At 38.2% G+C, this 25029-nt stretch overlaps 1 protein-coding gene and 1 long non-coding RNA gene across 7 annotated transcripts in view; one reads left to right on the plus strand and one right to left on the minus strand.

Annotated features, from left to right (window-relative positions):
* EML4 (EMAP like 4) overlaps positions 1-25029 on the plus strand; it is a 181429-nt gene that overhangs the window by 56135 nt on the left and 100265 nt on the right. The gene's annotated exons all lie outside the window — the stretch shown is intronic.
* On the minus strand, positions 22609-23038 carry LOC110218477 (uncharacterized). The gene is made up of 2 exons (XR_002327305.2): positions 22960-23038; positions 22609-22764 (listed from the first exon to the last, which is right to left on the minus strand). It is a non-coding gene; the product is annotated as an uncharacterized LOC110218477 (long non-coding RNA).

Below are 25029 nucleotides of genomic sequence, written 5' to 3' on the forward strand. Positions count from 1 at the left end.
GTTAGAAACATGGTTAAAGAGGAGCAAATTAAAGGTACTTCTGGCTTTGCACTGTGTGCTTCTAAAGAAATGCAGGTGTCATGGTGGTGAGAGCATACTATAGAGTATAAACCACTGCTACCTTTGCTCTCTTCCTGTCTTCCTCTTTGGTATTCCCATTTCTAGCTATGTTTATCTTTGGAAATGAAGAATAATTTATAGAACTTCATTCAAAGATAGTAAACTGTGTTTGGAATTAACTTATTTACCTTACAGTTTTGAAAACAAAAATGAGGTACCATATATACAACACTGCAAATCTTAAAGCATTATGTGTAAATGCTAGTTGTTGCTATTGTGATTGATTTTATTTTCAAAACTACTTGCAAGTACAAATATGTCAGTAGAACACTAATTCTCAACCTTTCAGAATTACTTTACATAGCCTTTTACTTTGGGATTGATTTTTGTGATACCATTACGTTCTCTCACTCTAGCCCTCAGAACACGAAACAACTTTGCAGTGACATATTTGTTGTTGTTTTTTAAAAAATAAACTGAAATAACTTTGGCTTAGGAAAGCTCTATTCCTCCTGAGATTATGTGAAGTACTTGAGGTTGGAGAGTACATCAGGTGTCAAAGAACAGAGTTTTAAAACATTTAAAAATAATTCCTAAATAGAAATTAATTTTTTTGGTTAAAAAACTAAACATTTATTAAATTTATTAAAACTAAATATTTATTGAAATCCCTAATTCACATAGTGTCTCATGTTCTGTTCTGGTTATAGCCACTGATGACAAAACAATCAGTGAAAACCGAAGAATCAGGATGATGTGTTGGTGTTTACATACACACACATACACATACACACACGCGCACATACAACACACAATTTTAACAGTGTACAGGGAGAAATACAAAGTTACTAACCATGCTTATGTTTCATTGGTCAGTTATTCTTTTCTAGTGGGTGGTTTAGGTGATATGAACATGATAAAAGTCTTTATTTACCTCTAAGATTCTAAGTGTCTATAAAATGTACATATAAAGAAATACTAGTATATTGTAAGAGAGAAAGTGGTAACATGTAAGATGTTACCTTCCTGATCCCATGAATATAGTAACCTCATGAGTACAGTAAGGAAATTGGATTAGATGACAGAATCTCAGAGTTGGAGGAGACCTTGGAGTCCATTCAACCTGAATGTCCTCAGGGTATCCCAAATTCACCATGTCCAAAACAGAACTTGTTGTCTTTCTGCCAAAACCTGCCCTTTCTCCAAACTTCTATTTTTCTGTTGAGGGCATTGCCAAGCATTCATCCTTCTAGGTTTGCAACCACTCTCCCTCACTGCATATATCCAGTCTGTACTCAATTTTACCTCCATATCTCTCATATCCACAGCCTTCCATTTACTTAGGGCGGCCACCCTTCATCATCTCTGGCTTTAGGCCTTCTAATTGGTTCTCTTGCCTCTCTCTAATCTGTCCTTCACACAACAGCCAGAGGGATTTTCTTAAAGTACAAGTTTGACTATGTCACTCTCATACATTGTAAACTACAGTGGTTCCATAATAAAACTCATCTTGACAATTAAAACCCTTCACGACTTTGTTGTAAGCTGTATTCCCAGCCTTATTTGCTACACCCCTTCAGTGCACTCTTTGGTCCAGCCAAACTGACCTTTCTCTTCCTCACACAAAACACTCCACATACTTTCCGTATGCCTTTGCACAGACTCTCTTTTGTGTCTATTATACATTTTCTCTTGACATAATTTGCTTCAAAGCTTAGTTCAAGTACAACTATTTATATCACTAGTTTCTGATTTCTGCTCCTCCTCAGCTACTTATACCAGGGATGGGGAACCTGCGGCCTTGTGTGGTGTCAAGGCCGCAGGTTCCCCATCCCCTGACTTTACATATACCTTTCTCCAGAAAATTACCTTATAATTATTTTATATGTGCTTTACCCAGGCCCAGAAACGTTAAGCAGTTTCATTCATTCAAAAAGCAGTTACCAGTGCCTGCTGTGTGCCAGAGATTGCTAAATATTGGAGGAACAAGTTTTATTTATTTATTTATTTATTTTTATTTTATTTTACTTTTTTTAGGCAGTTGGGGTTAAGTGACTTGCCCAGGGTCGCACAGCTAGTAAGTGTCTGAGGTCAGATTTAAGCTTAGGTCCTCCTGACTCCAGGGCTGGCGCTCTATCCCCAAGGAATGAATTCAAGCAAAAAGAGTCTCTGCCCTCGAGGAACTAATACCATATTATACTTTTGTCAAAATAATTTAAGATATGGTCAATCTAGCTTTTATGAAGACAGAAAATATACTCTGAATTCCAAAAAACAAACTTGAAAACAGTTTCTGAACAATGTTTTCTTAATTTGCGTACTTTAATACATATTGAACACAATTTCACATTATTTATACTGTGTACTTGTCTCCTCCCTCAATAAAATGTAAGCCCCTTGAGAGCAGAGACTGTTTCACTTTTGTCTTTGTATCTTCTATGGCTAGCACAATATTTATTGATTCCAGACCAGAGTTTCTTTACCTTTTTTGTGTATCATGGAACCCTCTGGCAGTGTTAATGAATCCTGTATGCCTCTTCTGAGAATAATATTTTTAAATGCACAAAGTAAAATATGTTGAAAATAAAAAAAAAACTAGTTATATTGAAATGTAGTTATCAAAATTTTTTTGAAAATTCTTGGAGGTCCTTAAATCTCTCCATGGGACCCCTTAGTGGTACTTGGACTGCAGGTTAAGAATCCCTGATTTGGTCTAATTCAAGCTTGAGCCAGATTTTCATCTACTTTTATCAAAAATCTCCATTTGAACATCTCCGGTAAGGGGGGAACCCAGTATCTTCCAGAGTAACCCATTCAACTTTTGTATAGCCTTGCCTCACATTAACTCTAAATTTGCCCCTTTGCAGCTTCCATCAATTACTCCCAGATTTTTTTTTCTAGAGCCAAGCAGAATAAATCTCATCTAATATATTCCCTGGGGCAGCCTTTCAGGTATTTGAAAATGTCCATCATGACCCCTAGTAAGTATCCTCTTCACCCCCTAAACATTCCCAATCTTTCTACTACATTCCACATGGCATGATATCGAAGACTACCTGTTCCCTAGACGTTGTCTAGCTTTATCAGTGTCCTTCCTAAAAATGTAGTATCAAGAAGTGTACTCAGTATTACCAATGTAGTTGACTCCTTATCTTTTAAAAAAAATTATGTTGATATCTTTTGTTTTGCATTGCTTCAAGGTCTTACTATATTCATCCACTCACCTTTTGAGAGAACCATATCTTGAGAGAACCAAGCAAAACAGAAAATTTTGAGAAAAAAGAATAAGATAAAAAACAATCAGTATATCAAAAAAAAAAAAAGAAAATATATAGTATTTCATACCTGTGGAACTCCTACCTTTCTAAAATAGAGTTGTCTTCTCATATCTCTTCTTTGGGAGCAATGCTTGTTCTTTGAAATTTTGCAACATTCATTTTCAATTGTTTTGTGATTACTGCTCTTCCCATTTACCAGGAGACATTGGTGTCCTGAAAACTCAACATGTCTCAAATGGAATTCATTATATTTATTCATAAAGCCTCCCCTCCCCCATCACCTACCCTATCTCTGTTGAGGGCCATCCTCCCAAGTCCTTAGACTTACAGCCTAACAGTCATCCTCAGCTTCTCACTGTCTCATCCCCCATATCCAATCTGTTGCCAAAGTCTTTCAGTTTCACCTTTGCACTCTTTTTTGAATATGTTCCTTTCTCTTCTCTGACACTGCCACCTCTCTGCAGGCCCTTATTACCTTGCACTTGAATTATTGCAGTAGCTTGCTAGTGGGTCTGCCTGTGTTAAATCTCTTCCCACTTCAATCCATCTTCCATTTAGCCACTAAAATTGTTTTCCTAAATTGAAAAGTCTGACCATGTCACTCGTCAGTAAACTTCAGTAAACTCCAGTGGCTCTCTGTCACCTCCAAGATCAAATACAGAATGCTTTGTTTGGCATTCAAAGCCTTTCATAACTTAGCCTCCTCTTAACCTTGCCTGTTTTCTTATACCTTACTCCTGACCACATGCTCTTTGATATACTGACATTGGTCTTCCTGCTGTTCCTGGAAAAAGACATTCCATCTCTTGGTTCTGGGCATTTTCTCTGGCCCTTCTTCCATACCTGGAATGCTGTCCCTCCTCAGATTCACCTGTTCATTTCCCTGGATTCCTTTAATTCCCAACTAAAATCCTATCTTCTACACAAAGCCTATTTATCCTGTACGTAACGTGTGTCTGTGTCTGTGTGTGTATTTTGTCTCCCCCATTAAATTGTGGGGCAGCTAGGCGGCACAGTGGATGGAGTGTTAACCCTGGAGTCGGGAGGATCTGAGTTTAAATCTAGCCTCAGACACTTACTACCTGTGTGACCCTGGAAAAGTCATTTAACCCTGTTTGCCTTAGTTTCCTCATCTGTAAGATGAGTTGGAGAAGGAAATGGCAAACTGCTCCATTATCTTTGCCAAGAAAATGAGTCACAAATGAGGTCATAGAATTGGACGTGACTAATTGACTAAACAGCAACATTAGATTGTTGTATATTATTAATTGATTGATATGCCATAATTTGTCCAGCCATTCCCTAGCTGATAGGCCGTTACAAAAAGAGATACTATAAATGTTTTTGTGATCATTGACCTTTTTCTTCTGTCTTTGATTTCTTTGAGATATAGACCTAGAATCGGTATCATTGTGTCAAAGAGTATGCACAGTTTAATAGCTTTTTTCCAGATTGCTTTCCAGAATGGTTGGCCAGTTCACAACTCCACCAGCAGTGTGTTGAAGTACCAGTTTTCCAACAGTCCATCTAACATGTGTCATTTTCCTTTATTGTCACCTCAACCAATCTAATGGGTATGAGGTGGTACTTCTGAATTGTTTTCATTTGTATTTGTGTAATTAGTAGTTATTTAGAACATTTTACCATAACTTAGATCTGTAACTTGGATTTCTTCCTCTGAAAAACCCACTATTCGTATTCTTTGACCACTTATCAATTGGAGAATGGCTCTTCCTAGAAATGATACCTTTATCAGAGAAACTTGCCTCAAATATTTTTCCCAGTACCTTCCTTCTCTACCAATTTTAGCTTCATTGGTTTTATATATACAATTTTTTTAATCTTTTGTAATAAAAATTGTCCAGTTACCTCCCATGAATTTTTTTTAATCTTTTGTAATAAAAATTGTCCAGTTACCTCCCATGAATTTTTCTATCTCTTGCTTGGACATGAACTCTTTCTCTGTATATAGATATAACAGATAATTTTTTCTAAGCCTTCTAATTTGCTTTTGATGTCATTCTTTATGTCTAAATTTGGAGTTTATCCTGGTATACCATTTGTGATGTTGCTCTATACCTAGTCTCTGCCGGTATGCTTCCCAGTTTTACCAATAGTTTCTGTCAAATAGTGAGTTCTAGCCCCAATAGCTGGGATTTAGGGATTTATCAAACTCCATCTTACTATGCCCATTTGCTTCTGTATATTGTGTGCCTAATCCATTTCCTTCCCATTGTTTGTCACCAATTCCTTTGATATTCTTGACTGTTTCTCCAAATGGATTTTGTTATTTTTTCTTGTGCTATTAAGTAATCCTTTAGTGGTTTAGTAGTTGTGGCAGGCACTGAATAAGTAAATTAATTTAGGTAATGTTGTCATTTTTATTTTATTAGCTTAGTCCACCCATGAGCAATTAATAGTTCTCCAGTTATGTAAATCTGCTTTTATTCGTGTAAAGAATGTTTTCAAATGTGTTCCTGTAGTTTCTGGGTGTGTCTTGGCAGGCAGAAAGGGGAAGGGGGGAAGACCTATTTGTACAAAAATATTTATAGCAGCTCTTTTTCTGGTGGCAAAGAATTGGAAATTGAGGGGATACCCATCAATTGAAGAATGGTTGAACAAGTTGTGAGATACACACACACACACACACACACACACACACACACACACACACACGTATAATTGTGCCATAAGAAATGATGAACAGGATGCTTTCAGAAAAACATGGAAAGACTTATATGAACTGATACAAACTAAAGTGAGCAGAACCAGGAGAACATTGTACACAGTAACAACACTACTGTACAGTGATCAACTGTGAATAGCTTAGCTTTTCTCAGCAATACAGTGATCTAAGACAATTCTAAAAGTTTCATGAAAATGGTATCCACCTCCAGAGAAAGAACTGATGGACTCTGACTAAAGAGCAAAGCATACCATTTTTACTTTTTTTTTCATGGTTTTTTTTCCCCTTTGAGTCTGTGTCTTTCTTTCACAAAATGACACTATATCAAGGAGGTTAGAGCTGAGAGAGGAAGAGAGAAAATTTGGTACTCAAAATTGTCTTTACATGGAACTGAAGGAAAATGAAATTTTTTTTAAAAAAGAAAAATTCATTCCAAGACTGTATAAACAGTTTGAAAAAATAGGTTAAGAAGGACCCAACAAATTCCTCCTATGACACAAATATGTTCTTTATACCTAAACCAGAAGGTCAAAACAGAGAAAGAAAATTATAAACCAACTTCCCTTTGCTGCAAGAATCTAAAATAAAATACTAGTTAAGGAGATCAGAGCAGTGTATCACAAAGGTCATATACCACAAGCAGGCTGGATATTTATCAGGATGCAGGACTGGTTTAATATTGAAAACTATAAATATAATTGACTATATGAATTTTAAAAATCATAATTATTTCAACAGAAGCAGAAAAAGCACACCACCATTTCGTGTTAAAAACATGGGAAAGTATAGGAATAAATTGAGTTTAAGATAAGTAGTGTCTAGCTAAAACCAAGAGCTAATGTTATTTGCATTGGAGACACGTTAGAAGGCTTTCCGATAACATCAGGAGTTGAACAAGGATGTTCAATATCATCATGACTATTGAGTATTTTACTAGAAATGGTAGCCATAGGAGTAAGGAGAGAGAGAGAGAGATTAAAGGAATAAACATTGGCAAAGAGAAAATAAAGCTATCATTTTTGAAGGACAATATAATAGTTTACTCAAAACAATTTTGTTGTGGTTGTTCAGTCACATCTTCCTCTTTGTAACCCCATTTAGGATTTTCTTGGCAAAGATACTGGAGTGGTTTGCCATTTCCTTCTCCAACTCATTTTACAAGTGAGGGACTGATGCAGATAGGGTTAAGTCGCTTGCCCAGGGTCAACAGAACTAGGAAGTGTCTGAGCCCAGATTTGAACTGAGGAAGATGAGTCTTCCTTACTTCAAGCCCAGCACCCTGTTCACTGTGCCACCCAGCTGCCCATTTATATATCCAAAGTTTTTAATCCTTAAATAGGGAGAGCAAAGTAGACAGTTGCAGGGTTTAAAGAACCCACACAAATCATTATCATTTCTGCACATTACCAACAAGATCCAGCAGGAAGAAAAGGAGAGATTTCATTTAAAATAACTACAGGCAGTATAAAATGCTTTTTTGTTTTTGCTTTGCCTGATTATGATTGCTACTCTTGCCTTTTGTACTTCATCTAACGTGTAATAGATTCTGTTCTAGCCCTTTTATCTTAACTCTGTGTGTATCTTTGTGTTTCAGGTGTGTTTCTTATAAACAGCATGCTGTTGGATTCTGGTTTCTAATCCATTCTGCTATCCTCTTCCATTTTATGGATGAATTCACCACATTTACATACACAGTTATGATTGCTAACTATATATTTACCTCCATTCTGTTCTTTTTATCCCCTTCTCTTTTCCTCATCTTTTTTCCCTGCCCTATCTATTCTGTTTTACTTCTATTACTTCCCATAATCTATCCTCCTTATTCCCCCTTTTCCCTCCTGTTATTCCCACTGTTATTCCAAATTGTGTCTGTGTATCACTGTTTTTCTCAAGTGTGTGTGTCTGTGTGTATCTTTCTGTCTAACTAGTTCAGATGAGAGTGAGAGTAAAGTCACTCATTCCCTCCCTCTCTTCTTTCTATTGTATAAACTCCTTGAATACCCCATTTATTTGGCATAATTTTCTCCATTCTTCCTCTCCTTTCTCCTCTCCTAGCACACTCCTCTTCTCTAATCTTCTAGTCATTTTTGGATATCATCGAAACATACACAGTAAAATCACACCCAGGCCTTCAATCTTGTTAGACTCCCTCTATGACCCCTGATGATGGTGAAAGTTCTGAGGTGTTGGATGCATCATCTTCCCACATAGGAATGTAAACAATTTAACTTTGTTTACTGCCTTATGATTTCTCATTCGCATTTACCTTTTTATGTGTTTCTTGATTCTTATGTCTGTATGTCAGATTTCCAATTCAGCACTGATCTCATCAGGAATTCTTGAAAGTTCTCTATTTCATTAAGCGTCTATTTTTTTCCCCTCTAAACTTACACTTAGCTCTGTTGGGTAGGTTATTCTTGTCTGTATGCCTGGTTCTTTTGCCCTCTGAAATATCATATTCCAAGCCCTCTGTTTCTTTGAAGTAGTGGCTACCAAATCTTGTATGATCCTGACTGTACCTCCTCAGTACTTGAATTTTTTTTCTTTTTTCTGGCTGCTTGCAGCATTTTTTCCTTGACCTGGTAGCCTAGATTTGGATTATAATATTCCTGGGAATTTTCATTTTGGGTTTGTTTGTTTGTTTGTTTGTTTGTTTCAAGAGGCAATGAGCAGTTTCTTTGACCTCTTTTTCTAAGATATTTGGGTAGTTTTTGATTTCTTAAAAAATTATGTCTGGGCTCTTTTCATGGCTTTCAGATAGTCCAGTGATTCTCAGATTATATTTCCTTGACCTGTTTTCCAAGCCAGTTTTATTTTTCCTGTGAGAGTTTGCATTTTCTTTTTTTTTTTCAAACTTTTGACTGTTTTGTTAATTTTTGATCTGTCATGGAGTTACTAGTTTCTACTTGACCAATTCTGAAAAGTTATTTTCTCCAGTTAGGTTTTGTTCCTCTTTTTCCAAGCTGTAGATTCTTTTTTTTTTACTCCCTTCCATAGCTTTCATTTGATTTTTAAAATAATTTTTAAACTCTTCTTGAAAGTCTTATTAGAACTGTATCCAAGCTTTCGCCCTGGAAGCTTTGTTTATAGATGTTTTCAAGTCATTTCTCTTTTTCCATGTTTGTGTCTTGAGCTTCCCTATCACCACAGTAGCTCTTTATGGTGGGGTTCTTTTTTTTTTTATGCTATTCTTCTAGCCTCCTTCTTGACTTTGGATTTTATATTAATTCTGGGATCTGCACACTTCTGGGGAGAATGTCTGACCTGAGATTCTGTCTTTATGTTCTTCTGCTGCTTTCACAGCAGGGCCTTCAAGCTTTCAGTGCACGCAAAGGGGTGTGAGGTCTATTCACTGCCTTCTTGTCTGAGCTCTATGAGTTCCTAAACTAGGTTTGGGTTTCTTGTTTTATGCTTGGTTGAGAATTTCACTAGACTGCTCTTGGATTCAGTCAGTTATCTCTGTAGGTTCAGAATAACTGAACTGCCGACTCTCCTCTAGTCTGGGACCCCTGCTCTAGTTACTCCATTGCAGGCTTAGAAATTGGTTTGAAGTCTACAGCTGAGTCACCATTCTCCTCCTGGGATCAGAGCCACGTAGTTATATTTCTCAAACTTGTTCCTTATTTTGTTGTACAGCTAGGGCCAACCGTTGTTGACCCTTTCTCTCTGCCCTTCTTCTGTGACCTAGAACTGGTTGGGCTACAGAGCTGCCACGTCATATTTCTGCTCCAGTGCTTCCTTCCTGCCCTTGTTTTCTGTCCCTTTGTGTTAGAATGTTCCCTGCATGCTGTTCATGCTCCTGGCCAGACCCTGTCCCCAATGTCTACAGATCTCTGTGTTTCCCTGGGAAAAAAATGACTCATTTTGACTTTTTCTCAGCTTTCTTAATCACAATTCTGACAAATGTATTTTCTAGGTCATTGTGGATAAGGGGTAGTCGTGAACTAGACTCAGTTGCTTCTTCTCATTCCACCATTTGACTTTGCCCTCCTTGCTATGCCTTTGTACGTCTGGTCACTGAACAGGCATTTGTTAAGCACTTAACTATGTGCCAGATACTGTCCTGAGAACTAAGGATACAAATCTATTCAAAAAGTAAGATAATTCCTACCCTCAAGTTGGGGCATCCAGGGAGCCCAGAAAGACTCATCTTCGTGAGTTCAAATCTAGCCTTAGTCACTTCCTAGTTTTGTGACCCTGGACAAGTCACTTAACTCTGCCTCAGTTTGTCATCTGTAAAATGCACTGGAGATGGATATAGCAAACCACTCCAGTATCTGTGCCAAGAAAATCCCAAATGGGATCACAAAGAGTCAGACATAACTGAAAACAACTGAACACCCCTTAAGGAACTTATGTTATTATGGAGAAAATTAAAACATAAAAGAGGATCTGAAAAGGGGAAAGGGAGGGAGCTGCCCTGCAGAGGCGTTATCACTAAGTTTGGAGAATGAGGATTGGCTGATCTGGGGCCCTTCCCCAAAATGGAGATTTTGGGAAGAACTCAACAATGAGAAAAGGGTGGAGAGTGGTGTCTGGTGGCAGCTAAAGTTGGCCTCCACGCTTGGAATATATTCCCTCTCCACCTCTATCTACTTCTTGGAATCTATAGTTCACTTCAAAGCTTACCTCAAAAACCACCTTCCTGATCCCCCTAGTTGTTAGTGCTCTCCTAACCCATAATTAATTTGTATTTAGTTTGTATATATTTTCTATCACCACCTTTATTGCAACTTACCAACCCCTAACTACCCCCTACCCAGAAGATTAAAAACTCTTTGAGAGACTATTCTGTCTTTGTATTCCTAATGACTACACATTGTAGGAATTTAGTAAATGCTTAATGAATTATTAGTAGTAATAATAATAGCTAGCATTTATATAGAACATTAAAGTTTGCAAACTGCTTTACATATGTTGTCTTATTTGAACCTCACAGTAACTCTTTGTAATAGGTACTATTATTACCTTCATTTTACTAATGAGGAAACTGATAAGAGAATTTAAGTAACTTGCTTAGAATTACAATTAGTATGTATTTGAAGCGGGATTCAAGCTTAGATCTTCTTGACTCCAGGCCCTTTGGTTTTGTAGCTGCCTAGTGAAGGAAATTACTTGGGAAGTAAAGCACGTAAACAGATAAAAATATATGTAGTATATAGGTACCTACGCTTCCTTTCCTCTCTCTTTTAACTTTGCAGTCTGTCTTCTGACCTCAACAATCAATGAAACTATTTTTCTTCAAAGTTACAAATGATCCCTTAATAGCCAGAGGACTTTTCTCAATCCTTATCCTCCTTGACCTCACTGCCATAGCTTTTGACATTGTTGATCACCTTTGTTTCCTTGATACTCTCTTCTTTCTAAGTTTCCCTCATATTACTCCTCCCTGGTTCTTCTACCTGACTGCTTTGTTGGGTTTTTATCCAAGTTGTACCTGCTAACCATAAGTTCCTCCCAGGGCTGTATTCTGTGCCCCTCCTTCCATACTATTTTTCTTGGTGATTTTGTTAGTACACATGGATTCAATAATCATATATATGTTGATAATTCTTAGTTCTGTTCATCTAGCCCTAACCTCCAGACTCACATCTCCACCTGTCTATTGGACATCTTGAACTGTGTGTTCCATAGACAGAACTATCATTATCTTAACCTCCAAGCCCTCCCTTTTTTCCTAACTTCCTTATTACTGTGGAAGGAACCACCATCCTCCTATTTAGACAAGCTCACAATCTAGATATCATCCTCAACTCTACAGACTTTTCCACCCTCCATAGACAACGTATTGCCATGTCCTGTGTATTCTAATTTCATAACATCTCTTGTATTTCTCCTCTCCTTTGACATTGCTACCATCTTTGTACAGACACTTATTTTAATAGCCTTCTCGTGGGTCTGTCTGCCTCAAGTTCTTTCTCACTCCATTCCATCCTTCACCTAGTTGTCAAATGGACCTTCCTAAAGCATAGGTCTAACCATGTCACCACCCTTATTCAATAAACTCTAGTGGTTCCCTGTCAGCTCCAACCAGGATCAAATATAAAATCCTGTTTAGCTTCTAAACCTTCTTAACCTTTAGCCTCTTAACCTTCCCCCTCCTACCTTTCCAGTCTTGTCATACCATATTTACCTTCTCATAGTCTGCAACCCAGTGACATTGGCCTCTTTGCTGTTCCTGGCACAAAACACTAACTCCACACTATGAATTTTCACTGGCTGTCCTTCATGCTTAGCATTCTCTTCTGTCGCATCTATGCCATCTGGCTTCTCTGGATCACTTCAAATCCCAGTTAAAATTCCACCTTCTACAAGAAACTTTTTCTGGTCCCTCTTAATGTTAGTAAGGGGAGCTAAATGGCAATAGGTAGTATGCTGGGCTTGGAGTTCAAACCCAGCCTTGGACACTTACTAGCTGTGTAACACTGGGCAAGTCACTTATCCCTGTTTGCCTCAGTTTCCCCATCTGTAAAATGAGCTGACAAATCGCTCAAGTATCTTTGCCAAGAAAACCCTAAATGGAGTCACAAAAAGTCAGACATGAAACAACTGAACAACAGCAAATGTTAGTGCCTTCCCTCTGTAGATGATCTCCAGTTTATCCTATACATATATATTTTATTTGTAAGTAGTTGTTTGCATGTAGACTGTTAACTCCTTGATAAGGACTTTTTTTTCCTTTTCTTTTCCTCCCCTCATCCCTTTCTTTGTATCCCAGCACTTAGCATGGTGCTCAGAAGCACTTAATAAATGCTTATTAATTTGACTTGAAAATGAATTGTCTGTAATCATACATCCAGCTTCAGTGGCCAAGTTGGGACTTAACCTAGTATTCTGACTCTATAGATCTATATCCACTGCATTATTCTGCCTGGCTTCAGTTGCCCAACCTGATTCAGAATTATAGAATCTCAGGGTTGGAAGAGGCCTAAAAGGCTATCTACTAGCTCAATTTTCTTTTCTCCTACAATGTACGTGACAAATGATCGCCTGGCTTTTACTTGAAGCTACCTTTTGAAGTAGACTAGTCTCCCTGAGCTGAAGTATCTAGCACTGTCATTGTACCTTAAATGTGAATGACTTCTTTTTTTTTTCTCAGAATATACTGATGGGGGGGTGAGATTCACTAATAAAGGGTTCACTTTAAAAAAAATCGTAACTGAGCTTTAAGCAGAAAAATCTGACATCCAAAAATTTTAGTGGAAGACTGTTTCTTTCACTAATGTCTCTACTATGTATATATTTGTACGTATGTATATGTGTATATGTGTATATGTATATATTTATATATTCTCATAATTTGTACCCACATTTGGCCCTTGTTCTGATCTCTGTGCCCTAGCAACATAAATCTAACTCCACTTCTAAAGAATAACCCTTCTAGTACTTTGTTTCCAATTCTTCACCAGGAAAAAATGCTGATATAAAGTTACTGTTTTTTCTCTAGTAGTTTGCTTCAGCCTTGAGGCTTCATGGAGTTTTCTTCCTAGGCCTTTTTTTTGTTGTTGTCCAGTTAACTAACATTTATTTTTTCTTCCTCCCTCCCCTAAAATTGAACAACAACAAAAAGGAAAACCCTCATAAGTTAAAGGATTTATTAATCACTTATGTGTCAGGCTCTGGGCTAACTATAAGTAAGAGACAGTCCCTACCCTCAAGGAACTTATCTTCATAAAAAATATAGAAAGGAAACAAATTCCTTCATTGACCATGTCCAAAAATGCATGTCCCATTCTTCCTTCTGAATCCTCTTATCTTGTTTCATTTTTAGTCTTCTAATCATGGTTTATCATTGCATTGTCAGAGTTCTTAAGTCTTTGAAATTCATTTTTCGTTATATCATTGTTATAAATTGTTCTCCTGGTTTGTTCATTGTACTCTATTCATATATGTCAACATATATTCCCAGTTTCCATTGAAAATACCCATTTTACCATTTCTCTCATGGAGAAATGGTATCCCGTTACACTTGTATACCATGATTTGTTAAACTATTTCCCAATAGGAACCCACTTGCAATTTTTTGCCTTATTCAGATATTTTTGTACATAGGAATCCTTTTCCCTTCTTTGTTCTCTTCAGGTTATAGAACAGTAGTGATATCACTGGATTAAAGGGTATGGACAGTTTGGTGACTTTGGAGCTATAGTTCCAAATTGCTTCTCAAAATAGACAATTCAGAACTCCACCAAAAGTGCATTAGTGTGCTATTTGTCATTTTCCTCTCTTGTCATCTTTTCCAATCTTATGGTTATGAGGTAGAATCTTGAAATTGCTTTAATTTGTAGTTTAAGTATTTTGGTGTTTGTTGTCTGTCTTTGAAATCCTTGGGAGATATGCCTTGCAGTGGTATTGATGAGTCAGAAGGTATATACATTTTAGTTGCTTTATAACAATTTAGTCCAGATTCCAGATTGCTCTAGAAGGGAGGTTCTTAAACCTTTTTTGTATCATAGACCTTTTGACAGTCTGGTAACCTGTGAGCCTCTTCTCAGAATAAGGTTTTTAAATTTACAAAATATATAGGATTACCAAGGAAACCAATTATAATGTAATACAATCACCATAATATTGAATTTTAAAAAAAAAAGCTCACAGGTTCCAGGTTAAGAATGAATACCTGCTTTTTAAAAAAAATATATAAATTTATTTTTAGTTTTCAACATTTACTTCCACAAGATTTTGAGTTCCAAATTTTCACCCCATCTTGCCCCTCCCCCCACCCCAAGATGGCATGCATTTTGAATACCCCTTCCCCTAGTCTGCCCTTTCTTCTATCTCTCCCCCCACTCTCTTATCCCCTTCCCCTTCTATTTTCCTGTAGGGCAGGATAGACTTCTGCACCCCATTTCCTGTATTTCTTATTTCCCAGTTGCATGTGAAAACATTTTTTTAAACATGTATTTTTAAAACTTTGGGTTCCAAATTTTCTCCCTTCCTCCCTCCCCACCCACCCTCATTGAAAAAGCAAGCAACTCAGTATAGGTTATACATGTGCAGTTATGCAAAACACTTCCATAGTAGACATGTTGTGAAAAACTAACTCTATTTACCTTAATCCTATTCTGCCCCCCCATTTATTCTATTCTTTTTTTTTTTGACCATGCCCCTCCTTAGAAGTATTTGCTTCTGATTACCCCTTTCCCAGTATGCCCTCCTTTCTATCATCCCCTTGCTGTCTTGTCCCCTTCTCCCCCTATTTTCCTATAGGGTAAGTCAGATTTCCATACCCAATTGAATGTGTATGTTATTCCCTCCTTAAGCCAAATCTGATGAGAATAAGATTCACTCATTCCCTCTCACCTTCCCCGTTTCCCCTCCACTGTAAGAGCCCTTTCTTTTCTGTTTTTTTGTGAGATAATTTACCCCATTCTACCTTTCCCTTTCTTCTTCTCCTAGTATAATCCTCTCTCATACCTTAATTTTATTCTCCAGATATGACCCCTTCATCTTCAACTCACCCTGTGCCCTCTATCTATCTGTCTATCTATCTATCTATCTATCTATCTATCTATCTATCTATCTATCTATCTGTCTATCTGTCTATCTGTCCATACATATAATTTTTTCCCTCCAACTACCCTAATACTGACAAAGGTCTCATGAGTTATAAATGTCATCTTTCCATGCAGGAATGTAAACAGTTCAACCTTAATAAGTCTCTTATGATTTCTCTTTCCTGTTTACCTCTTCAGATGTTCCACTTGAGTCTTGTATTCCATGCCCTGCTGTCCTTTAATGTAGAAGCTGCTAAATCTTGTGTTATCCTGATTGTGTTTCCACAATACTTGAATTGTTTCTTTCTACCAGCTTGTAATATTTTCTTCTTGACCTGGGAACTCTGGAATTTGGCTACAATATTCCTAGGAGTTTTCCTTCAGGGATGTCTTTCAGGAGGATATCGGTGGATTCTTTCAATTTCTATTTTGCCTTCTGGTTCTAAAATATCAGGGTAGTTTTCCTTGATAATTTCTTGAAAGATGATGTCTAGGCTCCTTTTTTGATTGTGGCTTTCAGATAGTCCAATAATTTTTAAACTCTCTCTCCTGGATCTATTTTCGAGGTCATTTGTTTTTCCAGTGAGATATTTCACATTGTTTTCTAATTTTTCATTCTTTTGGATTTGTTTTACAGTGTCTTGATTTCTCTTAAAGGCCCTAGCCTCCAATTGCTCTATCCTAATTTTTAAGGAAGTGTTTTCTTCAGTAATCTTTTGGACTTCCTTTTCCATTTGGCCAGTTTTGCTTTTTAGGGCATTCTTCTCTTCATTGGCTTTTTGGACCTCTTTTTCCATTTGGGTTAGGCTATTTTTTAAGGTGTTATACTCTTCAGTTTTTTGGGGGTCTCCTTTAGCAAGCTGTTGACTTGTTTTTCATGATTTTCTTGCATCACCGTCATTTCTCTTCCCAGTTTTTCCTCTGCTTCTCTTATTTGCTTCTTAAAATCCTTTTTGATCTCTTCCAAGGCCTGGGACTGATTCATATTTTTCTTGGAGGCTTTGGATGTAGGAGCTCTGATTTTGTTGTCTTCTTTTGGTTGTATGTTTTGATCTTCTTTGTCACCAAAGTAAGATAATATAGTCTGACTCTTTTTGCATTGCCTGCTCATGATCCCAGCCAGTTACTTGAGTTTTAGACTCTTTATTAAAATAAGAGTCTGCTTCTAGTGTGGAGAATGTGCAGCCCCAAGCGTCAGGGGTTTATACAGCTGTTTTCAGAGATACTTGTAGGGACCTGTAAATTTTCAATTCTTCCAAGGTGGTAAGATAAGGGGTGAGGTGTTTACTCCTTTCCTGGCCTGTGCTCTGGTCTGTGAGTGACCACAAGCACTCCCTTCTGTCCTGGAACTGTGAGAAGGGTTTCCTGACCACAGCCACTACAAGCTCCACCATGCCAGGACTGCCACTCAGAACTGTGACTCAGATCGAAGCACGGGCAAAGCAAGAGATTCCTGCCTCAGCACTGGCAAAGAGATCCCTGCAATCCCCCTCTGATCAGCCACTGGATTCCCCCTCAGTCTGTGGGCTGGAAGCTCAGGAGGCAGCCCCTACCCTGGGCTGCGCTTAGGGAATGGAGCTGAGACCCCATGCTTCTCTCTCAGCACTGCAGAAACAGACTTTTTCCACTGACCTAAGTTGTCTTTGGCGTTCGTGGTTTGAGAAGTCTGGAAACCAGGACAGCTGCCCACGATTCAGTCCTCTGAGGTCTGGTTCACTGCGGCATGCGCACCCACGCCAAATTGTGCTCTCTTCCCCGCCCGGCGCGATATACTTTTCTGATCAGTCATCCAGGTTGTCTTGGGCTGGAAATTTGCTTCACTCTGTCTTTTTGTGGGTTCTGCTGCTTTAGAATTTGTTTAGAGCCATGTTTTACAGGTATTTGGAGGGGTTTGGGGGAGCGCTCAATCAAGTCACTGCTTTCACTCTGCCATCTTGGCTCAGCCCCCCTACCTGTTTTTTAGAGAATGATTGCTTCAGTTCACATCTCCATCAGCAGTATTATGATCTTTTTTTTAGCCCTTACTACACTGACAGTTTCCAACCACTATTGTCTTTGCTATTTTACTGGGTGTAACATGAAACCTCAGAGTTGTTCTGGTTTTTGTTTCTCTTATTAAGCAATTTGGAACATTTTTAAATGATTCTTAATAGTCTGCGATTTTTTTTTGAGAATTGTTTATTCATATCCTGACTTTTTAAAAAAATTTTTGCTTTTTTTTGGTGAAGTAATCGGGGTTAAGTGACTTGGCCAGAGTCACACTGCTAGTGTTACTCCAAAGCCAGAGCTCTATCCACTGCACCACCTAGCTGCCCCCCATATCCTTTGATTTTAAAGACACAATTGGACTTTAAAGAACCATTCACAAACAACACTACAGTTTTCTAAGTCCTTTAAATAGAAATATATATATATTATTTTTAAGTTATGTTTATTATGCACGTAAGTTAATTAAAACTTTGATTTAATTGGAAATTGTTGGCTTTTGGTCTAGATGAAATGGATTTTAATTTTTTAGAACTAGGTTGAGTTTAATTCTTAATATAAATACAAAGAACTAAGGTGCTTACCTGATTCACTAAGATTACATATTTTGTTGTCCATACATTTAATAGTGCATAGGTTTCATGTGCTTAATAGAAAAATTGCTATAGAAATGTTTCCATTAGAAGTGTCTTCTTTTTTTAGCCCCAAAACTTTCTGGCTTTGTGTTTCATTTAATTCAAATATAGCCTGGTAGACAGAAACTTAAAAACATCATTTTTTTTCACTTAGTCACCTGGCATTTTTTAAGTCCCTACTACAGGTTAGATGTTGTGCTAAGTTTCAGGGGTACAAAGAAAAGTTAAAACCAGTTTCTTCTCTTAAGGAGCCCGTAATCTGATGGGGAAGACAAGATGCAAGGAACTGTATACAAACAAGATACATAGGATAAATTGAAGAAAATCTGAGATTAAGAAGGACTAGGAAACAGAAGAGAGAAGGGGGCATATAGAAAAGATGGCATGAAGGTGTAAATGACAGGACTTGACCAGTGTTTGGGTATAGGAGATGAGAGAGAGTAAGGAGAAAAAAAAAAGACTAGAAAAGGCATCTTGCAGAAGATGAGAGCCAGAGAAGGTAAGAGGTTGAGATAAAGAGAGAGCATTCTGGGCATGAGAGACAAGCTGGTGAGGATGCTCAGGAGTCAGGAGGTGTGAAATCTTGTTCAAGGAGTGGCAAGGAGGCCAGTGTCACTAAGTCACTGAGTAAGAAGAGGAAAGATGTAAGAAGACAGAAAATGTAAGAAGGGGCCAGATTATAAAGGGAAGAGCAAAACAAGATTTTATATTTTTTTATTGGCGGTGACAGGGAGCTATTGGAATTTATTGAATAGAGGAAGACATGGTCAAACTTGTGCTTTAGGAAGATCAGTTTGACAGCTGAGTGGAGGAGGTATTAGAGTGGGGAAGAACTTGAGGCAGGTAGAACAACCAGCAGGCAGTTGTAACAGCCCTGGTGTGAGGTCTTGCAGTGTCCAGAGAGGAGACATGTGAGAGATATTATAAAGGTAGAAATCAGTCACTGTTTATATATTCATTATAAGTAGAAAAATTGCAAACCACATTTGTCACCTTCTCCTTTGCCTTTTTAGTTTCTAACTTTTTATTTCCCTTGGTTTTGTGTAGTTACAGTGCTTTTCCACCAAAAGTAAGTCTGCACCTTCGTGTCCTTTAGCAGTGTCCTAAACAGCCAGTGTTAAGTCGCATGTATAGGTTTTCTGTTTCTTTATGTTGTAGCCTGATTCAGACCGATTTCATTGCTTCAGGTTTAGAATTGAAATGAAATGAGACACTTGTAGACCATCAGACCATCTTACAGTTAACAAAAGGAGGTTTACTTCACCATAACTTTGAAAGGATATTGTACAGGGACACGAGATTAATTCACTTAGTTTTTTTGCCTTTGTGTTGGCCCTGTTGACATGCCTGTCAAGCCCTTCTTCCCCATGTACTTTTGTACATAAGCCACCAAGAAGCTATGCACTGGCCCAAGATTTATGGTTGCAATATCTTTTGCTTTGTATTTATTTTTGAGGCTAGTTCTCCCTTTCTCAGACTGGGAATAAATACATTGACTTCTCACAGATCTGATCCCAGTGCTCATTGGCTTATTGGCCAACCTACTAGAGGGCCAGTTTGTCTCTCCTTAGGCAGCCCAGTAGCCTTCCTTTCCTGAGGGTTCACATTTATGCTACAGCAGCTATTAAGTTATTCCTTCAGTAGCTCAGAACTTTTGAACTTATGAGATCAGCAAACAGGGACTAATGGTGAGGTATCACAACCAACATTTCAGTACCTTTTAAGGGAAAACTAAAGCAGATAATGTTCCCACTGCCTCTCACACCTTGGTGGCAAGGTAATAAAGGTCATCTAGAGCGGGAGTATCAAACTCAAATAGAAATGGGCCACTAAACCATACATAAGGATCTCTGCAGGCCACAGATTGTCTTAGAACACTACAAATTAGCATTTTCTGTGTTTTATTGTACTTTTATTTATTTTGTTAAGTATTTCTCAATTACATTTTAATCTGGGGAAGCCACCTAGGAGTAGCTAGAACCAGTGGCCTGGTATTTGAGCCTTTGTTCTAGAGGACCTTATGTAGCTTTAATGGCTTTAGGGCCATTACTAGACAAGTCAGTCTCCAGATCAAAAGATGATGAGATCACATTCTCATCAGTCACAAGAAAGAAGCCTGTTGTAGGCAGTATGGGGAAAGGAACTTAGTCCAAGTAAAAGAAAAACGAAAACAGAAATGACAACAATATAATATTCTTCCAAAAGGGATACTGAACATAGAGAATGAAGATCAGAAATCCTAGGTCTTGCCTCCTTCTCCCTTCAGAAAGACTAATTTCCAGACCCTAATGATCTGGTCCATGTTTTGGTACTGCCAAATCTTTGCAGTTCATAGTGTGTCTCCCACATGTAAAGTGGTGAAAATGAGCAGGAGCAGCACCAGAAATGTCAGGGCCATAGCACAGATGATGACGCTTCTGGTACAGCCACTATTCTTCATTTACAGAGTACAGCTGTAATAAGGAAGCTGAGAGTTCATTAACTTCTCAGGTGCCATTGTCAATACTGAAACTTTCTCTATATCCGCATCCCTTCATTGTTCCCTGGCCCACCAGTGGCACGCGTGCGCGCACACACACACACCTCTCCCACCTCTGCCCCCAGTTGCATGGGGAGAAGAGTTGAGAGAACCAAACAGTAATACCAAATCTCTGCCTTTTTATATACCTCTGTTGAAGGATTGCCAGCTTCCATGGGAGCTAGAGTAAAGACTCTATCATCTTCATCTGGGAACTCAGCATTACTACCAAGTCAGCTAGGGTATCCCCTTTTTTCCAGCTAAATACCTTTTTAGTTTCATCTTCCATCAAAGACATTGGTAAAATTCCTCTGTTAGTCCTCAAGCTAAAAGAGAGAGCCTTTGATTGGTTGGTCCTACCTTCTCCAGGCTCCAGACCACTTGGTTGGACCCATAACCACTGGCCATGAATCCAGGATAGATGAAGATCTTATCCAAAACATCCCTGAAGGCTCTATCACACTCTAGCCTTGCTATAGAATCTCCATCCCTCAGGGTATCCACCATTACTGGATTAATTACTGCTGATGTCCAGTTGCACACGTTTCTCTTATCATAGAGCCACTGGTGAATCAGGCAAAATGGCATTCTTCTGGAGTCAGGTCCTACTAGATGAAGGCTCGCTGGGCTAATAGAGGGGGCAGGATGTCGGGGCTGGTACTAGAAGCATCAGCTTCTAACATAGTTTACAACTTGTTCATGAGAGGCCCTGACACCCAATGGAACCTGGTGAGAATGATTTTGAATCTACTATTTCCATTAAATAATAGAGGCCTCTTTTACCCTACCCATTTTGCTAGAGGAACCATCTCGTATCACTCAACTCATAATAAGCAAACCTAGAAGAAGGATGATAATATGACATGCCACATTATCTGTTCAGTAGCAAACAGGGCCTGGCAGTGTGCAAGAAACTGCTTTTCAAAACTTCTAAAGAAAGTTGCCTCTTTGGAGAGATTATAGCCCTAGAAACCAAATAGTGTATAGTTTGATCACCCCTGGGTGCCTGCCAAAACCTCCACTTAGCCTGTTGTTTATGGACAAAGTCCTCTTCCTCCCCACACCTCCCCCCCGTTAAAATTGATCAGACAGAAGTAAAATACTTCATCAGGCATCAAGAAATATTTAAAGTCCAAAAATTGAGGAGGGGGGGAATAGATGAAAATGTGAAATATCTCATAGTGGGGGAAAAAAACTGATCTGGAAAAGAGATCAAAGAGACAATAAAAGTCACCTGAAGGCCATGACTTAAAAAAGAACCAAGTAATCTACCCATCCATGCCCCGTTTTGTACTTATAAAATTGATTTTTTTGGTACCTGAATACAAGACTTTATACTTGTCCCTATTGAATTTCATCTTCTTAGATTTAGCCTAGTGCTCTTTCTTATCTTTTCAGTCCTGGCACTTCCTCTTGGTGTGGTCTCATCTTCAAATTTGATAAGCTATATGTCACCTAAATCATTAATAAAAATATTAAACAGGACAGGGCTATTACTTTCTCATTCCAGCCATCCAGCCAATCAGTGCTCAATCCATCTGATTATATTATCATCCAATCCATATTTCTCCACCTTCCTCACAAAAATAGTATGAAAAGCTGCTAAAATCTAGGTATGCTATATCAACACTGCTTCCCTCATCTTGTAGTTCAGTAATCCTGTCAAAAATCGAAATGAGGTTAGTTTGGCATGACATGTTCTTGATAAAGCCAAGGGAATTATGTAATCACCATTCCTTTTCTAGTTGTTGGTGAACCATCTCTTTAATGACACTTTGAAAATTTCCCCAGGAATCAAAGTCAAGTTCACTGGCCTATAGTTTGTAGACTGTTCTTGTCCCAGTTTTGAAAATTGGATATTTGTCCTTCTCCAATCTTGTGGGCACCTCTCCCGTTTTCCATGATCTTTCAAATATCATAGACACTGGCTCAGCAGTAATATTTGCTGTTTCTTTCAGTTCCTGGGGCTGTGGCTCATCTGGGCAGAGTGACTTGAATTTATCGGGGGCATCTAGGTGATTTTTACTATCTCTTTAAATGTTTCGGGTATTAACTCAATGTTAGTTATTTTCATTCTGTCCTTTCCAATTTAGAGGTCATTATCCTTTGCAGAGAAAATAGGAAAAAAAAGAAAAGAATTAAACTTCTTTCTGTTATCAGTTACTGTCTCATCTGTCCCAATCACAGTAATGACCATGTTACTGCCTTGTGTATACTTTATAGACCATGTTACTTTTAAGATTGAATACTAACTCTTTTCTTTGGCATTTAAAGCTCTTTACAACTTGAACAAGCTTACCTGTCCAGCCTTATCACTTCTCTTCACACATTCTGATTTAGATTTTAGCCCAATTTGCCTTACTCCTGTTCATCAAAAAAGAGATTCCACTTCCTCTCTATATATTGGGGGGGGGGGTGTATATGTGAAACACAAGCACAGGGGAAAAATGATTAGGAGTAGGGAGAAGTATAGTGTAGTTGGTAGAAAGCTGTACTGGAGCCAGAAAGACTTGTCGGTGTTCTAGTTGTTCATCCTTTGTTTTCCAAGACAACCAGTGACGTCACAAGTGATATCTTGACATGTGCCTGAGGTGGATTTAAGAATTAAGCAGAGTTGTAAGCTTCACTCTCTCTTCCTGAGTCATTGAAGTCCAGTAGCAGGACAAAAATCAAGATGACTGGTGATGGCCCAGGATGCAGTGGATGTCTTTGGTGTCTGCAATGCCTGACCACAGTTCTGAGAGCTCCACAGAGCCTGCTTCAGGTGCTTTCGTGGCCATTGGAACAAATTGTTCTCATCCTCCCATTCTACTTGGGGAAAGTTTTCACATGTTTTGGGTAGACATTCCCCTATCAGCAACAGGTTTGAGGCATGTTAGTTAACCTCAAGCTGGTTTAGCTTGTTCCTGAGACATTTTACTAGGGTGTGCATGCTGCAGCTTTTTAGAGCCTCAGGTGAGAGTTGGGTGAAGGTGAACACCGAAGGTGGATGACTAGCCAGCCCTGAAAAGGGCTTGCAAGCCCTCATACCAGAGGTGCTAGTCCTCCCTGAATATCCATAACCTCTGGCATAGGTTGAATTTGTGGCAAATCATTTAGCCTTATATGTCCACCCAACTCCCTTAGATTGTAAATTGCTGGAAAAATTCTGATCTGTGTTAGTAGGTAGAGTTTTCTATTGGGAGTTTCCTGTACCAGTGAAATCACAGGTACAATAAAGAGGTGTATTTAAATACATGGTTATTCTTTCCACATTGCCAGGGTTGGGGACACAGCACCATTGTGATCTGGGACATCCATGTAAAATTTTTTGGCTTTCCTTTCATACCAGAGAAGTCTGAATTTTTTCTTTTTCTTTTATGGGGTGTTTACAGTGCCTTATTGTAAGTTTTGGGCTGAGTGCTTGACCATATTTTAACTTTAAAAAAGAAATTGTGTATATTTATGATATTAAAAGATAAAAGATGTTGATACTATACCTATATTCATTTCTGAGTTTTAAAACTTTTTCTGTGCCATCTGCCAGCCTTTGTATGTAATCTGTGGCTTCTGCAAAACTCTCAAAAAATCCCACTTAATTATTTGTGCTGACCAACAATATATCAAAACCATGATGTGGAAGGGATAACGGTATGTTTATATGTATATTTTATGTATACATAGAAGTATAAGTATACTTTTGTGTTTCCATATTGTCTCCCCCTATAGAATGTAAGCCCTTTGAGGGAAGGGACTTTTTTTTTTCATTAACTTTTAAAAATTCTAATTTTTTTTCTCCTCCCCATAAAAAAATAAAACTGTTCCCTTGAAACAAATGCATGTTCAAGAAAAAAAAATCTGATATTGGCCATGTCCAGAAATATCTCTCTTATTCTGCATATTTAGCTCATCATTTCTTTGTCAGGAGGTGGGTAGCATTCTTCATCATCCATCCTTTGGTATCATGGTTGATCAGAGTTCTTTAGTCTTTCAGAATAATTGATTTTTATAATGTTATTGGGCAGGAATTTTTAAAGTTTTATCCCTAGCATCTAGCACATAGGAGGACCTTAAATATTTGTTGATTGATGACTTCTCTCTAAACTTCAGCCATCTTTCTGTTTCCACTTCCACTCTGCTATTTCAGGCCCTTTTTACTTTGCTTTGTGATTATTGTGGTACCCTCGTAGTCATCTTCCTGATCCCATTCCATTCTTCATACTGATGCCAACAGTTCCTTCCAACTGTTCGGTGTGGAGTAGTGGAGAGGGTTCAAACTTAAAGAAAACCTACATTCAAATTCCACCTCTGACATTTACTAGATGTGTGACCATAGGCCAGTCAGTTAACCTCTCCAAACCTCAGTTTCTTCATCTGTAAAGTGGTGACA

Source organism: Phascolarctos cinereus, unplaced genomic scaffold (assembly GCF_003287225.1).
Source record: "Phascolarctos cinereus isolate Bilbo 61053 unplaced genomic scaffold, phaCin_HiC Scaffold_2;HRSCAF=192, whole genome shotgun sequence".
NCBI lineage: Eukaryota > Metazoa > Chordata > Mammalia > Diprotodontia > Phascolarctidae > Phascolarctos > Phascolarctos cinereus.